The 11,446-nt window shown below is 39.8% G+C and overlaps 1 protein-coding gene across 8 annotated transcripts in view; it reads right to left on the bottom strand.

Annotated features, from left to right (window-relative positions):
* Positions 1-11,446, bottom strand: part of DMD (dystrophin) — a 1,922,593-nt gene that overhangs the window by 863,600 nt on the left and 1,047,547 nt on the right. The gene's annotated exons all lie outside the window — the stretch shown is intronic.

Raw genomic sequence — 11,446 nt, 5'->3', positions numbered from 1 at the left:
TCCAAGAGAAGTGGTGCAGGCTCCTACCCTGGGGGTGTTTAAGAGGAGGTTAGATGCACATCTTGCTGGGGTCATTTGACCCCAGTACTCTTTCCCGCCATGGCAAGGAAATAATGATCTGCTCAGGTTCCTTCCGACCCTAGAAACTACGGAATTATGAAAAAGTAGGCTCTCCATTGAATTAGCCAATTATTATTAGTTTCAATGAGTCTGTGTATGTGTGTGTGTGCATGTGTGCACATACACATCTCTACTTCACATGCCTCTTATGAAAAGTCCTGTGGCTGTTTTCCTTTGTCTTCAACAAATGTAGTTAGGAACTCACTTATCTGGACTTAATATTTGCTGTAGCAACATGTGGTCCTAGAACTGTGGCTGGGACTGCTTAGCACAGTTACATTACATTACATTGCATTACAGTAACTTTAGGCTACATTAGAACCAGCATTTTCTCTTTCAGGGCACAAGCTGTGTGGCTAGACTACAGAAGCAAGCTCTTTTGTGCTTGTTCTCCTTTCACCTCCATGACGCTTGTTTTCTTAGCTGTCCATATCCCCTGCCAAGGCAAACCTATAAGTTGGTGGCGGCGGCACTCCTGAATTTGAATCCCAACTGGCTAAGATACACCTGATATGAAGAGTGTCTCCTATTTCTTGGCAAATACAACAACTAAGGTAATGGCTAAGAGATGAGCACAGAAGCAATACCACCACCACCAGCATTTTTGTGTTAAACTGAATATTATTGGTGTGTGAGATAGGAATGGTTCTAGCATGCTGATAGGAATCTGGATTCTCCCCCCATACCCATCTAGAGCACAACAAAGTGTGGGGTGGAGCTTGGTTGATCCATCTGAATTGCTTTCCAGTGTGCTCAGAAGTCTGCAAGAAAGTGCTTCAGGAACTTTACAGACAAAAATGGATGTGGCCCATGAACTAATGTGCCCACTGAGTTTTGTGGAGCACTACCAATCTGGAGAGCTTTTGGGAACTTAGAAGTACATGCCTATGGGTCTAATAAACTTGACCTGACTGCCAGATTGCTGACTGACCGACTATTACCAAAAAATCATATAAAAAGTTAGAGCCCATCAGTCCCACACCATATCAGGCAAGGCCTTTCACAATGCTTCCTATTCTACTCAGAAATATTTGTACTATTTAAAGGCCTGAATTTCTGCCCAGAGAAATACTTAACAAGACACTAATATGTGGAGAATTAGAATAATTCTTCCACGGACTTGACCTGAAAGAATACCTCCACCGCCAGGACAAAACCGACTCCAGTGACCTTCCTGCCACAACAGATAAAACAACAAAACATCTGACTGGAAGTCTTCCACAGGAATGAACTATAATATTGAACTATTAAAATGACTGTTTCAGAAAGAAAGCTAACAGTGAAATTCTCAACAGAAGCCAAGGAGCACCAGAATCTCTCTCCCTCAGAGAGAAAAGCCATATGGTCCCTAGGATCTGACACTGAAATAGTCATCAAACCAACACACAAAGGAGCAGCTGTTGTCACCCCCAATTGTGAACACTTCAGTGAGGCTAAAAGACGACTCCTGGACACCAACTACTATAGAAAAATCTTGAGGAGGACTCTATACCAGTATCAACTCACGGACTGAAAAAAAAATCAAATTATTTCCAAACCAATTTCATGCACTGAATTGTAGAATCCTAGAAAATTAGGGTTGGAAGCGACCTCAGGAGGTCATCTAGTCCAACTTCCTGCTTAAAGCAGGACCAGCCCCAACTAGATCACCCCAGGAAATGCTTTGTCTAGCTGGGTCTTAAAAACCTCCAAGGACAGAGATTCCACAACCTCTCCGGATAACTTGTTCCAGTGTTTTACTATCCTCCTAGTGAGAAAATTCTTCCTAATATCCAAACTAAATTTCCTCTGCTGCAACTTGAGACTATTGCTCCATTTTCTGTCATCTGCCACCACTGAGAACAGTTTAGCTCCATCCTCTTTGAAACCTCACTTCAGGTAGTTGAAGGCTGCTATTAAATCCCCTCTCAGTCTTCTCCAGACTAAATAAGCCCAGTTCCCTCAGCCTCTCTTTGTAAGTCATGTGCCCCAGCCCCCTCACCATTTCTGTTGCCCTCCACTGAACTCTCTCCAATTTGTGATCAGCAAAGGTCCTTTCTGTAGTGGGGGCCCCAAAAATGAACACAATACACAGATATGACACCACCAGTGCTGAATAGAGGGTAATAATCACTTCCCTTCACTCCTGCCAATGCAACCCAGCATGCTGTTAGCCTTCTGTTGGCTCATATTCAGCTTATTATCCATCCTAACCCCCCCAAGTCCTTTTCTGCAGAGCTGCTTCCCAGCCAGTCAGCCCCCAGCCTGTATGGGTGCATGGGATTGTTCTGTCCTAAGTGCAGGACTTTGCACTTGTCTTTGTTGAGCCTCATGAGATTCCTTTCAGGCCAATCCTCCAATATATCTAGGTCTCTCTGAATCCTAGCCCTACCCTCCAATATATCTATTACTCCCCCCAGCTTGGTGTCATCCGCAGACTTCCTGAGGGTGCACACTGTATTCCGTCTTCCATGTCATTGATGAAGACACTGAACAAAACTGGCCCCAGGACCGACTCCTGAGGCGCTCCACTCGATACTGGCCTCCAACTAGACATCGACCCATTGATTATTACCCTCTAAGCCTGATGTTCCAGCTAGTTTTCTATCCACCTTAAAGTTCATTTATCCAACCCATACTTCCTTAGCTTGTCTGCAAGAACATTGTGGAAGACCCTATCAAAAGCCTTGCTAAAATCAAGGTATATAACATCCACTGGTCTCTCTGTATCCAGAGCCAGTCCTCTCATCATAGAAGGGTATCAGGTTTGGTCAGGCATGACTTGCCCGTGGTGAATCCATGCTGACTGATCCTCATCACCTTTTCCTCCAACTGCTCAGAAATGGATCTGCTCTATGATTTTTCCAGGGACTGAAGTGAGGCTGACTGGTCTGTAGTTCCCTGGATCCTCCTTTTTCCCTTTCTTAAATATGGGCACTATACTTGCTTTTTTCCAATCATCTCGGACCTCTCCTGATCACCATGAGTTTTCAAAGGTGATGGCCAGTGGCTCTCCAATCACATCCACTAACTCCCTCAGCACCCTCAGGTGCATCCCATCTGGCCCCATGGACTTGTATATAGCCAGCTTTTCTAAACAGACCCTAACCTGTTCTATTGTCACCATTGGCTCCTCACTGCCTCTGCAAACTGTGCTGCCAGGTGCAGTAGTCTCGGAGATGACCTTACGTGTGAAGACCGAGGCAGTGAAGGCATTGAGTACTTCTGCCTTTTTTGGCATCCTCTGTCACAAGGTTGCCTACCTCATTCAGTAAGGGACCCATTATCAGGATTCATAGAAACCTTCCTGAAACCACTTGTCACTCAAAGAGCAGGAGGTGTCTTTACACATGCTCTGGGCTGGGAGGGGTACATTTTAGTTAGAGTGGCTCTCGGGAGCTCCTTTAATTAAAGCACCCACAAGGTCTCACATATTCAGACACCAGTGTCTCATTCAGCAAGCTTTAGGTAAAGCACCCCCACCACCACTTTGAAGCATGAGAACACTTAATACACATGACACCAAGGCTGCTGAAGTATGCTAATTAGCTAATTTTACCAATTAGCATGCTCAAGCAGACTCAGTTTATTGAGTTTACTCCAACATAATGTGTTGGACCATGTGTTGGACATGTAGAAAACTTGGGCACCTATACACAAGACAGCACTCTCTCAACAAGATCCAGAACATCAACTGTCTCCCTGAAAATGCCATACTTGCAACCATGGAAGTCACTAGCCTACAAATAGATAACACACCATGATGGAACAGACTCCCTACCTGAAATATTTACACTTAAAACAGACTACATTTAGATCTGCAACCACAGCATATTGCACAAATCATTCATTTTATCCTCACCAACAACTTCACTTTCAGCAATTGACACTTCTTCCAAACCATGGGCATATGTCTCCAATATGCCAACCTTTTAATGAGCCACCTGGTATAGAGGATTTAGCAAATTGTGTCACCAAACCTACACTGTGCTATATAAATGACTTTTCCATCATCTGGACTGAACACCTGTAGTCACTTACAGATTACCACTACAGCTTTAGTAACTATCACCATTCAATCAAATTTTCTCTGGAACACTGCTAAACTGTTAGGTCCTAGGTACCATGGTCTATATCCAGGAGGGCACCCTACAGACTTCATATACAGAAAACCCACACACCATTCCATTTGCATCCACAAAAACAAAAGTTGTCCAAAACATACCAAAAGAGCAGTGATCCAGTCAAGCACTCAGATACCACATCCGCTTTAAGAAGAATACATATGAGACACACCTTGTTAAACTGAAAACTGCCTTTACCTAGCAAGGACACTCCAGCAGAAAAATAGAACATAGCTTGAAAAAGTCACCCGCAAACCCTATGGCAATTTAGTACAAGAGAAAACCCTTATGCCACTTGTAGACTTGCTCATTTTCTAAGCTGTGTTAACTGATATCACACAGTTCAAATCAAATTTGAATTTGAATTAAGGATTAATAGATGTTCATTGACCATCAGGGAGATTTTTCTGCATTTCTGCACTTCTGCAGTAGGGGGTGATGGATACTGCCCATGATTCACAATCAGGGCTACCAAACTGCATTTACTTGCTACACCTGGTGATGGGCATGAGCAACAGCAAGCCCTAGATACCTAGGGACTTAAGCTGTATATACATGTTATAGATGTTAATTAATTAAGCTGTATATACATCCTAATTAATACAGTTTAAATTCCCCAGTTTGGACTGCCCTAGTTTGCATTAACTTTAATCCTCATTCAAATCAATGAGGATTAGTTAATTTGTACTGGAGTCAATTTTAATTTGTACTACAGACGTACACTTGTATATAGTGATAACTGTAGTCTGAGGTACCCCTAGAAAAATGCCATGTCTATAAATGCCTACACACTCTTGGTTGTCACCAATCATCCTGCACTTGAAACAATAAAGAAGGATCATCTAAGAACTGCAGCGTAAACTTGAAAGTGACTAAAACCAGAGAAAAATATTCCCAGCACCATGCAATATCTGTCAACAACTCTTTACTGTTATATTTACTAACACTGCTCACAACAAAACTATCAGAACTATTGATCATACATACGTCACTTCATCGAGTGCACTAAATGGCCTCATGGCAACTATGTGGGTGAAACCAGATAAAAACTTTTCATCAGAATTAATGATCCCTGAATAAAGGACAGAGACAAAAAAACACAGGTAGGAGAACAATTTTCACAAGAGAACAAAAAAAAAAAATCACTCTATCTGATCTCATAGTTCTTGTGCTCAGAGGAAATCTATCTAGTACCTTTGAAAGAAGAGCATTGAGACAGAAATTCATTAGCCTATTGGACACCAAGTACCAGGGACTTAATATAGACAATGATATTTTACCAGATACTTGCTAATCTCTGCACTTGACAAGTGATAACAACCCTCCTAAACAATCTTGTTTTCCTATTATCAGGTTTTTACTGCATCTCTCCTGTCCGTTGGCTATCTGATGATTTATTTTATATCCTGTTTTTATTTACATATGGGATTTCATACTAGCTTTCATTTCATCTGTTCCTTAGCTCTTCCATGTTTGCTTCTCTCCAGGAGGCCTAAGGAAGGGTATTGTGATACCCAAAAGTTTGCCTATGCCCATCACAACCATGAAGTTAGTCTAATAAAATACATCACCCACAAGAATTTTTGCCTCTTCTTTTCCTTGGCTTTTATCTTGAAACCCCAGAATCAGCCCAATATCAAAGACAAAAGTCAATTTTTAAAATGCAATTATGCTAAGTAGGCAGGAAGCCAACTCAAAGTATTATGCTTCTTGCAATTGAAGATGCCTGCAGTCACACGAGATGGCCAGTAGGAGAAACTTATCTATGTTGGTAGTTCTGGATCTTTCCTCAGCACAAGAGTAGCTCCTACAGCCCTAAAGGGCCTAATATGGGACAGGGAAAAGAGGCTGGAAGAGCTCAGGAGAAAGTGAGGGCTGCTCTTGCTAATAAATGCCACTATAATTCAATAAAAAAGTAGGTCACTACCTACACAAAGGCATTCATGACTTTATGAAGTATTGACCATTTTTACCTGTGATAAAATAATATCCAGTGAACTCACCAGCCAACTGATGTTATCCGATTGGTCCATTGATTGGCTTGCCAGCCCTATACCTCACTCATCCAAGATCTTGTTTAGAAAGACTTGAGCTGAAGTCCCAGTACCCCATTCAGACCATCTGTCTGAATGTGCAAGTGGGCATAACTTATTTGTCTCCTGCATATCCAGGTTTGCTCAGAAGGTGGTATACACATATTGTAAGAAACCTTGGATTGGTCAACTTTTCAAAATGAAGGCTGAGAAGGGAAATGACTGCATCTAATATATCAGGGGATTAAGCATCAAGGAAGATAAGAGCTCAGAAGGTAATGTAGCCACAAAACCAGATGAATAGAAGATGCACATGAATATTTAAACTGGAAATTAGTTTCTAACTAACCACAAGAGGAGTACAGTTCTGAAATATTCTTCCAATATCAGTTACTATGAATAAAATCAACTAGTATTAAGAGAGGATATTGACCTGTTTCTAAAAGGGTTGCAAATGCTTGAATTAGGTGTGGATTAGACTATTAACCTAGAAGGTCCCTCCCAGTACAGTTTCTACATAATTTTGATACCACTCAGAGATCATCAGGTATGAGCATTTTTTCCCCTATGTGTTCCCCCCCCAGCACAAATAATGTTACCACGTCTGGCAGGAACATTTAAGTAGGTGTGGTCTCCTCATACTGCATTTCTTCTATTAAATAGTCATTAGAAGTGTTTGTGCATATCGTCATGACTTTAAAGTAGGAATAATAATACAAATAGTTGAACACAGTTCACCATATAGCTTGTTAAAAGGATCTGTATCAGTAGCTCTTGACACGGCACTAAGGAAAACGGATGAGATTACACACACATTGGACTTGTTTTTGCCCAGTAACTTTTATACAAAACACTAATAATGCTAAGGAGTTCTGGCAACTTTATTTCTACTACAAAAGTGTGCCAAGATGACTGTATAGGGATCTTCATTTTCTTGTCCTTTCTTCTGCAAGCCTTATGAATAATGTTCTTTTTAATACTCATGTAGCATCATTGCAGGTTGTTTTGTCTTCTCGCTATACAAATCAACAATATATTTTATTTATGCAAATCAAATATGCTTCCTGAATTGTTTCATTTATACTAACAATCGTTCTTCTATTAACAATAGGTATAGGATGGGGCACGCACTGCTTTGGGAATAAGATGATAATCTTCAGTTTCTTCCATTTCCAGACAAATCGTAATCATTATCTATTGTTTCCTAATAATACCTTCAGCATTTCAATTGATAAAATAAAACCTTCTTCCACTACTATCAGGTATTTCACATGCTTGGCATATGAAAAATATTTTTAAAAAATGAGATTGAAAAAAAAAAATATTTTAAGAGAATACCACTATACCATCAAGTTTTGCATATAATAAATCCACATTTTCACTTTAATATGAAAATTTAACTTTTAGTAAAAAGAACACATACTTGTTTTACACACATAAAGCATCACATTATTATAAGACCTTACTTAACTTATCAAGGATTTAAGTATCTTTAAGATTTGGTCTATTAATTAAGTGCATCTTTTTCTGAAAGTATTTAAATTACAAATAGCCTGGAGTGAATTTTGGTATTCTCATTCAGATATAATTAATAAAGAAATATTCAAGTTGCCCAGTTTTTAAAATGCTGCATTAAAAAGGGTAAATTAATTTGTATACTGTTGATGTTTTATTTGGGGCCAAACTTTTTACAGAAAAGGATACAGCTCCATCAAATCTGAATTATGTTAGTTGTTATCTAAATTATGTAAGTTGTTTGAAACACTAAAAATCCCACGCATGTCCTGTGCTCCACAAAAAGCACTGGTTGAGCTAACTAACTGCAATGTAAATAAATGTACAGGGTGCTTCTGTTCTTTTCTGTCTTGAGCCAAGTATTTTCCTTCCTTTCTTACAAACATAAAATTGGTCTTTAAAAGTAAAAAGCAAAGCTCATCAGCAGGGATTCTGGTTTTCTCTGACAAAAAAATCCTCATGTTAGTGGCGTTTCATTTTAATCATGAAAATGTGGATTTTGGGTTACTTTTTTAAAACTGAAAATTGGGATTTTTTTTTTAATCAGAGAAAACCAGGATCCCTACTCATCAGTGTTTGCTTCTAACAAGATTTTCAAATGCTAGGGATGCTTACAGTGATTGATGTAATCAACTCTTATTTCTCCTTAAGAAACTTGAAAGCTTCACCCCCTCTCTTTCCATATCACCACTGATTCCATAGGGAACACTGCATTTCAAAAGGATTCAGATTCACCCAATGACAGGTTATTATAAAAAAAAAAATCACCATAAAACCTGGAGGAAGAGAGGTTAAATGGAAGTGGACAGATGACACTTACCTCACGTATAATTTGCACCAATACATTTTTACTACAGATCTTTTTGTATTTGAGGTGGTTATACTTATGTAAGGATTTATGTCACCTGTCGACTCCTTGCTAGCTTCATCAGTGGCAGCGCACTGCATGTCTAAGCACTAACAGTTATCATACTAAACAGTAAACAGATGTTGTATTTTTAAAAAACCAAATGTGTGACAGCTTTTATACATATGCTTTCCTGGAAATCAAGTACTATAGCCCCGTCAGTGCTTTTTTATTTATTTTTTTTGTTTACTACAAATTTCACAGAACATAGCAATGCTGCTTTATAGTCTATAGTCTGCTGGGAAGGTGAGAAGCCTAGGAAAAAAAAAATTGATAGCTTTAGGACCTGAAAGCCTCTCTGGATCTTTCAGTCTCAAAAATGCAAGACCAAATCCACCTGGAAACAGATACTACACTGGTCCTAAGGGTTTTTTATTCAGTACTAGAATGATAAAGCTTATGTATCCTACAAACATCAGTTAACTGAGGTGCTTAGGAAGTGGGTGACAGAAGACAGCAAAAACAGTTATGTTTCATGTGAAAAGCTGAGGTAACCTTAGGTTTAAAAATTGGGGCTGTTGTAAGAAATGCTACTAAGTGAAAATGTAAATATATGAGTAATGGATAATACCACCTTCCCTTTCCTTTCTTCTCTTCTTCTCCAGCTTCATTTAAAACCCATTGCTTAGAAGTTTGAATTTCTCAGTAAGTATCCTTCTGCCAGCAACATGACAAAAGCCAATTCTGACAACGGGAAACTCAAGAAACTTAAATTATTAGAGTAGGCACAAAGTAAAATAAATATAAGGTCTAAGGAAGACATATAAAGGACAAAGAAACCACTCACATCATCTAGAACTGTTCTAAAACTTAACTCATCAGCTTAAATGGCAATATATTATTTGTATTCATTTTAATAGCTTTTAATTCAGTAAACTGAATTCTATGCAACTATCAACATATTGTTATTTTTTGAAAAGCTAAGGGAGATTGTACTTGTACACAGTAAATTATACCATCAGTTGTGAAGCCTTGTGGAAAGTACCGGCCAGATTTGGATGCCCTAAACGATTGCAACTGTTCCTGGCAGCATCTTGGAGACAGATCCATTTGTCATCCAAACAGGGGGCAAACAAGGATGCATCATTGTCCTAATTCTGTTTTCTACTTTTTTTGTCATCCTAGTTCTTGTTAAGGACTACCTCCCTTCTGGAATTGACACTGCATACCTAACCAATGGAGGGCTTTCCACTCTGAGACATTTTCATTCAATGTCAAAAGTATTCAAAACAACCATCATTGACCACTGCCAATTGTGCCATCCTTACACACACTGGAGGAAAATTTCCAGACCACATTGGATCTCTTTGTAGAAGCTTATCTAACTTTGGGCCCCTCTCTCAACATCAAGAAAACTAAAGTGTTCCATCAGCCTGCTCCTGGCCATAAATCTAACCCTTCTCCACCTCCTCAAATAGTTATCGAGGGAAAGACTCTGTGGGTAGTCAAGCACTTCCCTTACCTCAACAGCTACCTCACTCAGAGAGCAAACATTAATAAGAAGATCCACCACAGGATCTAATGTACAAGTGTCTCCTATGGGAAATTGCTTCAGCATGTTTTTTATTGATTGTGGTTTCTGGAAAGATACCAAGATCCAGGTCTACAACACAGTCATCATCTCCACTCTCCTCTACAGATGTGAAATATAGGTGACTTACCATAGTCATGTAAAGACTAGTGAGAAGTATCACCAATGTTACCTCCAGAAAATTCACCACATCAAATAGGAAGATGGCCACAAATGCTGGCATCCTTGCCAAAGCCAATGTTACCAGTATTGAGCTAGTGATCCTCCAGAACCAACTTTGCTGGCCCAGACATTGTGTGTGGATGCCAGACTCTCAGTTCCCCAAAGTGCTCTGCTCTTATCTTAGTTCTGGCCTAAGACCTTACAGCAGCCAGTGGAAACGTTCCAAGGATACTATGAAGACATACGTCAAGAAAATGGACACTAACATCAAGAGCTGAGAGGAGCTGGCTGGTAACGGACTCCAATAGCAGCAAAAGCTCAGCCAAGCAGCAGCCTTTGCTTTGAAGTAAAGCATCTTGCCTTCACAGGAGAGAGCAAAGGAAGGGAAAGAAGAGATATCTCGGCCTGTGGCCAACTCTTCCCTGTGGAAAGACCTGCAATTTCTTTGGATGAATCTGTCAGTCAAGGATTGGACTCTAAAGTCACCTCAATGAGCCATGGCAGAGATCACCCTCAAATCAAGGGACTTCCACAAGCAATTATAGTAACACAATAAGGATTCAATCAGTGTGCTATCTTAAGCTCCTTGATCCCCACCAGTAATCAATATTCTATTCCTGCAAAATTTCCAGTTTTTCTCATGCTCCAAAACAAGCTCTTCCTTGCCTTAAGCTCACCTTTAGTCCCACATAACTTCCACTAAATGGACAGCCAGCCTCATTTCCTCAGGTTCCTAGCATCCAGCTTTCCTTTGGGCAGTGAAGCATTGTGGGTTCTAAACCATCAATTCCCTGTTGCCTTTGATATTGGCATCTGCACACTTTCTGCTCTGATGGAATGGGACAACTTCAGGAGAAATTACAATTACAATTACAACAGGAAAATACATAAATGCTGTATTTGATGCTGACTAACCCATGTCTGGAAACAATGGCACAACTTTCCCTCATCTTCCACTCCAAACAATGGCTTCTGTGGTTCTCCAATTATGGAAATCAACATTTAAGTATACATGAAAACACAGTTCTAAGGTAGTAAATTACATATGTATTTAAAAAATCCTTGAAAAATATCC

This window comes from Crocodylus porosus, unplaced genomic scaffold (genome assembly GCF_001723895.1).
Source record: "Crocodylus porosus isolate Cpor-Errol unplaced genomic scaffold, CroPor_comp1, whole genome shotgun sequence".
Classification (NCBI taxonomy): Eukaryota; Metazoa; Chordata; order Crocodylia; family Crocodylidae; genus Crocodylus; species Crocodylus porosus.
Note: the sequence above shows the minus strand (reverse complement) of the source record. Positions and strands in the feature narration are given on the sequence as shown.